Source organism: Larus michahellis, chromosome 3 (assembly GCF_964199755.1).
Source record: "Larus michahellis chromosome 3, bLarMic1.1, whole genome shotgun sequence".
Classification (NCBI taxonomy): Eukaryota; Metazoa; Chordata; class Aves; order Charadriiformes; family Laridae; genus Larus; species Larus michahellis.
In genome coordinates, this window is record NC_133898.1 from 81,307,993 (window position 1) to 81,314,208 (window position 6,216).

General features: G+C 42.5%; 1 long non-coding RNA gene across 1 annotated transcript; it reads right to left on the reverse strand.

Annotated features, from left to right (window-relative positions):
* LOC141741091 (uncharacterized) lies at positions 1–2,255 on the reverse strand. The gene is made up of 2 exons (XR_012586262.1): positions 1,849–2,255; positions 1–425 (listed from the first exon to the last, which is right to left on the reverse strand). It is a non-coding gene; the product is annotated as an uncharacterized LOC141741091 (long non-coding RNA).
* Positions 2,256–6,216: the final 3,961 nt, after the last annotated feature.

Here is a 6,216-nt window from a genome sequence, read left to right on the forward strand (position 1 = left end):
AAAAAAAAAAAAAAAAAGAGAGGAAAATCTTTCCTGGATCACTGCTAACTAAATACCTCCCTCCTGACCACTTTCTTTCATCAATTTTTGGGACATTGGGAACATTTTTTTTTCCTGTTTGCTAGCCATACCTACTGTTCACCTTGCTCTTAAAGATAAATCTTCAAAGAGATTTGGCATCTTGTCCAGATGAAACCTGCCTGGGTATATATACAAACCACAGCTTGCAAACTGGCAAAGAAGTTGCTCCTTTTGCAACCGTATCAGCTTATTGCCAATGCCACTGTTACTTACTGTCTTTGCTCTTTGAGTGTTTCCTCCTCTTCCCTTGCTGCCTCTTGGGTCAAAATTCAAAGGATGCCGCTGGTAATCCCCATGCTGAGTGAGTGCTGAAAGCTTGTTACTCTGGACCTGAGCTGCAGAACCTGGAATGTTATCAACACCACAGAGTTAAAGCAGAACTCGAGTAGACATAAGAGCTGTTGTTTCTGACCTCTAAGCAGAATGTTAGGGTGAAAAGAAAAAGAAACACACACCCAAAAAACCCAAACCAAATTGTAAACACTCAGCATAGTACTAATAGAATAATAGATTGCTTAGTCTGGAAAAAGTGGTTCATGGATGATCTTGACACAAAATAGAACAAAAACTATTTGCAGATAGTTGCAACTATTGGCAAAAACTATTTGCACCTATCTGCAATTTTTGCAGCTCACCCCAGAGCCTTTTCATTCATAGTAATGAGTGTACCAGCACTCATTTCTCCAGCAGGAGACACCTCAGTAAAGCAGAAAATTCTTGCTGCCCCAAGTCTGCTTCATTATGTGCGACTATTTTCCCCACAACTTTCAAGATTAAAAGGTGTGTGGGAAGGTGGGTGTTAATGCTCTGTTCCCAGTGACACTAGCTTCCCTAGTGAGTTCCAGTCTTCGTCTTTGTAGATTTTGAAAAGCAGAGATGCAGCCACTTAATGCCAACCCTTCAGCCGCTAAAAAAGTCCCCACTGAATCAAATGCTACACTTGCTATTGGCCATAATGTGATTTAACCCTGATGTGTATCTGTGTACAATCTGGTGTTGCTATACCACTTCTTAACCCCATGTTAACCTTTCCCCACTAACTTCAGGTAAAAAGGTGAAGGTATTTTTGCTGTGTAGCCCTAATCCTGAACTTACTGAGCCAGTGTTCTTCCCGCTTCTCAGATATGATCCAAGATGTTTCAGACCACATTGGTTAGCTGTTTCTGGCATTATTTCAGGGTGCGTGTCCAAGGGACTCTGGCCAGGAGAGCAGCTGGCAGCTGCCCAGAGTGCACAACTGCCCAATCTGGTCAGACTGCGCTCAGCGTCCATGGATCCTGAAGCAGAGGCTTGAGAGGCCCGACTACAAAAGCATCACATGAACCCAGAAAGAAGTGCAGTAACTGCTTTACATCGCTGAGACAGGCCATGACTCTGCCTTTCAGAGAGAAGAGGAAGAAGATGTGAAGATAGAGGAGAAGGAATGGGGAAAAAGCTAGAGGATGTGGGTCAGGCTGCTAACCCACAGATTATTCTTACAAATTGATGAAATCCTGGTCTATGTGGGCAATTCCTGGAGTTGACATGACCCATTTAAAAAACACCTTCACCTTTACAGTCAAAACAGGCCTATTGCAAGTAACAGCTGCCACCCCTATACAAATAGTCTGGCCAAACACTAGTAGCTCTGAAGTCAGGTTAGTGACAGAGTGCAACTGAGATTAACAGAAAAGACAAATCTTTACATGATACAAGTCTGGATTGCCGTATGAGAAGTACTAGTATTAATGCATCAAAAATGATAGCTATTTAATATTGACTTATTACCTGGAAAATGACTTCTTATACCTCTCGTACTATGGGACGACAGCTCTGCAGTCCTGCTTCTACATTTTTGAAAGAAAAAACAAAACAAAAAAACCAGCACCAAACCTCACAACATCGATTTACTATTACAGACATAGGAATAAAAAAAATCACAAGTAAAAAGATAGCTACAGTACATTGCAGAGTTCTAAAACCTAGTTTCAGACTAGGCGTGTATGGTTTGATGGAGCTCCTGTGCTGAGCGTAGAGAAATCCAAGCTCCACAGCCAGTTTTTCCAGCTCTGTATCACGTTTAACAATGGTAACTCACTGCAGGAAAATAAAATAATAATTCATCTCCTTTCTGTCACAGCTTCTTTCCTTGTGCTCAGTAGCATCGATGTGACTTACAAGTTTTGCACCAGCTTTTCCCCTGAACTTGATTGGTTTAAAGCCAGAGAAACCAAGTATATTTGTGCATTAACTAAAGATACCTCTCCGTTCTTTATTTCCCCATGTTTGGTTCAGCAGTGTGCTAATGAGCATTTCTCAGTTTTCTTTGGCAGGAATAACTAACATTTTCCTGCAGAAGGGAACTATAATTAAATTTGTAGTACTTTATATTCTTCATGGCATAGAAATGCACCTTGAAAGATCATCGGAGTTTTTTCCTGCTTACTTAATTTACTCGGAATTTATGTATCACCCGTCAATTTTGCTGCATGAGTTTGTCAGACTGACAGTAGGATTTTGATACCACAGAGAAAAGCAGCAACTTCAGGCAGGTAGGAGTAGAAATCCCTAATCAAGCTTTTTAAGCTACATGAATTACGTAAGCATTATGTTAAAAAGTTACCTAACAAACAGCCAAGAGGAAAGATTTTGTTTAAGGTTTAAGTTCCATCTAATTCAGTTAAGGGCTACAAAACTCTCACTGCTGTTTTGAGACCCTCTAAAGATACCTGCAATCGTAGCCAGGTATCTAATCGAATTACAAGGGTACAGTCGTGTTCGGCTGCCCCACATGATCGGTAAGTAAGCTGTTCCAAGACCAGAGCCACTAATGAAGCCTGATTTCCTACCACTTGTGATCTTTTGTTTCCTAATTGCCTCCTCCCCTAAATGCAGCTCCCCTCATATTTCCCATGGTATCCCTACAAAGCAAAAGACAACGCGAGTTATGGTTTAAAGTTACTAAATTAGGAGTCAGTGTTTCTTGTGCTGCCTGAACAGCTGCAGTGGAAGAAGGCATATGGCTTTTGAGTTGTCTGACTTTTCTTCAAGACTGCTTTAGGTCTTTCTCCTCTACCTAAATGCTTTCATTACAGAGGAGGTCTTCTCCTTCATATCTATCTGGCTTAATTGCCTATTGCTTCAAGGTTAAGGAGGGATTCAGAGACATGGACACATAGCTCAGAAGACTTATTTCCCCAAGAAAGCGGGTTACAATGCACAACCTGTCTTTACCTGCAGTCGCATTCCTCTGGGAAACTGCAGCTTCCAAGTCATAAACTTGACACTGCAGTTCATCAGCCTGCTGGAAGGCCTCCCGTTTTAAACTGCACTCTTGGGTTAACTGGCTTCTTACCTAAAAGGTGGTAAAAGGATTAATGACAGCAACAAAAAATTCATCATCTGACAGATCGGCCTCAAAGCAGGAGCCTCGATTTAAAGGAAAATGTGTTGTTGCCCTGTGAGCTCTTGTGAATGAGAGGCCATCACTTCTTGCTGGTTGAAATAATCCATAATTACAGCTTTGCTTATATATTCCATTAGCTATAATAATCCATTAGCTTTGCTAAACATATCCATAATCCCTCTGAATGCAAAATACAGCACAAATAGTGGAAATTGACATTCTCATTATTGTTTAATAATCTGCATTTCAGGCATTGCTGGAGGAAGATAAAAGCAACACAGAGGCCTTTTCTCACTGTTCTCTGCATGTAACCCTAATTCGACAAGACCCTACCTCCATTTTCAGGGTAGAAGTATGTGGGAAAAGCAGCAGCTCTTCCCTCATCTCTCTCACGGACTTTGTAATTTGTTAACTAAGTTTAAATAATAGAGTTTGTTAGTGTCAATAACCATGTAGGTGCTAGCTGCAGCTGGAACTGTTGTGTGGCAATGAAAACCTACACACTCCAGTTGCCATTTTCCTTCCTGTTCTCCTTAAAGGCTGATCCAGATGTTGACATCTCTGATCTCTGAAGGGTTATTTTGTAAACACAGCAAAACAGTTCGGAGCCCCATCAAAGACAGATACCAATGAAATCAGTGGTCTTTTGTGTCTGCACCAACTGCTATAGCTGTGTTAAAGTCTCTCATATGATTTTGGTTAGAAAACATGCCAGCAGCCTGAGAAATTATTCCCAGCAAAATGGCATTTGTCATCTTGACTCTGGAAAACAAATGGCCCCTCTTTCACCTTGATGCTTTGGAAGCCTGAAGACAGAATATACTTTGCTTAGTTTATAGGAGAGGCATTCAGATACATTTACGAAGCTTTTTTCTCTCCAGACGCAGAAAGCAAGGGCAAGGAGACTTCAGTGGCAGCAAAGTTGTCAGTTAGTAGATGGATTCATCTAGTTAAAGTCTAATCAAGTGGTTTCCAAACACTATTTTGTTCTGCAGGCTACACTACAAAAGCAGCACTGCACATTTCACAGCCAAGAGCCCGCTCTACCAGCTGTGCTAAACACAGAGACTGTATTTACCTGGCCAAATCAGTTTTTAAATTGAAGTGGTTAAATCTCTTTTACAGGAAGATAATCTTAAGAGTGGATCTGGTTACTCAGTTACACTAAATCAATGATTAGCAGTGCAGTAACAGATTTAAACTCAATATATCAGTTCAGTACAATGGCATCAGTTTAGTGAAAACTAATGCCATTTATGTGGCCAGACTGGATTAAAGCAGTTCCCTTCCCAATCCATTCATTTAGTAGCCCAGAGTTTGGGAAACAGTGGTGCAATGTATGGGAAACAGAGGTGAGGGCAGAGGGTTTACGTCAAATGCAGAGTAGATGAAGCAAAAGGACAGCAGTTTGTCAGCTCTGCAGCACTGGTGTCAGAGCCCTGCCTGGGAAATGTCACAGGGAGAGCCAGGAAAGCCACAAGCGCTGCAGACCTGGGAACAGCAGGGAGGCAGAACCTCGGCGGGGCTCCAAAGCTCCCCATTTAGTCTGGTGACAAGGATGGCAGTTACAGCAGAGGCCCAGGGCAGACCACTGGGAGACATCCCAACAGGGGATGCGTGGCTGGCCAAAGCCTCCGGAGCCACTGAGCCCAGCCACTTGCTGCTCTAGCTGCTGTGCCCCCTCATTGCCCAGGGGTGCAAGCATATTCTGTCAAGGACCGCACACCCATTCCCAGCACCAGCATCATACGTGAACCCTCAGGCAGTTTGCCTCTAAAATAAGGAGAATAATACTCATTTTCTAGAGCAAAGGTACCAAACCAGGCTCAACAGGAAGGTCCTGGGAAGCAGCAGAAACATGAGATGTCACCAAAAGGTGGAACATGGCCCTAAGCGCCCAGCAGGCAGGGCCCAGCACAGTGCCGAGGCTCATGCTGCAAGACCCTCATCCTGAGCACTTGGAGGGCTACAGTGAAGCTCTGTGAAGCACAGACAATGTTAAAACTTGAGACGACTCTCCAGAAGCACTACTGTTTCTATTTTTCAAGTCTGCATTATGAGTTTACCTGCTGCATTTCTTTTGATGAAGATGGCATATTTTAGAAGATTTTTCAGCTTCCTTGGTTAAGCATTTCACTTTCTGCTCTTTTCTTTCATCTCTTCAAGCATCTTCTCTGTGGTTTTGGTTTTCATCACACTGAGTATTTGTTTCTTCTTGGCTTCTTGTGTCTTTCTCTGTACTACTTCCAACAGCATTTGTTTCTACAACATACAGCCATGAATGTTTCAGACTTGGACTACTTTCCTCCAATTCCCATACACATCTTTTTAGATTTCCTTTTAAACCCTGATGACCAGTCCTCAGAGGTCATGCCCAGCTGAGCTGAATGAGGAGAAACCCAATCTCACATGGCTTGGCACTGGAGATAATGAAGTGTTGGTAAACAAATCTCAATTATCCTATGATCTTATGAAAGGACCAGAGTCAGACCTAAACCGAAAGAAAATCTGGGTTGTGGGAACAGGGAGCGCAAGGGGAAGGTAAGGGGGAGAAAAATGCTGTATTTACATCATTGCTTGTTAGAGAGAGAAGCCTCAAAACAACATTCATGTGTAGAACTCATTCAATTGCAAATAAACAACAAGGCAGTTGCTTCCAATTTCCTCCGTCTGCTGTAATTTGCGTTCTGCAACCAGCCTCTGGTCTGCATGTGGAACTTGTTTTTAAAGCAACGTATGAACAAGGAAAG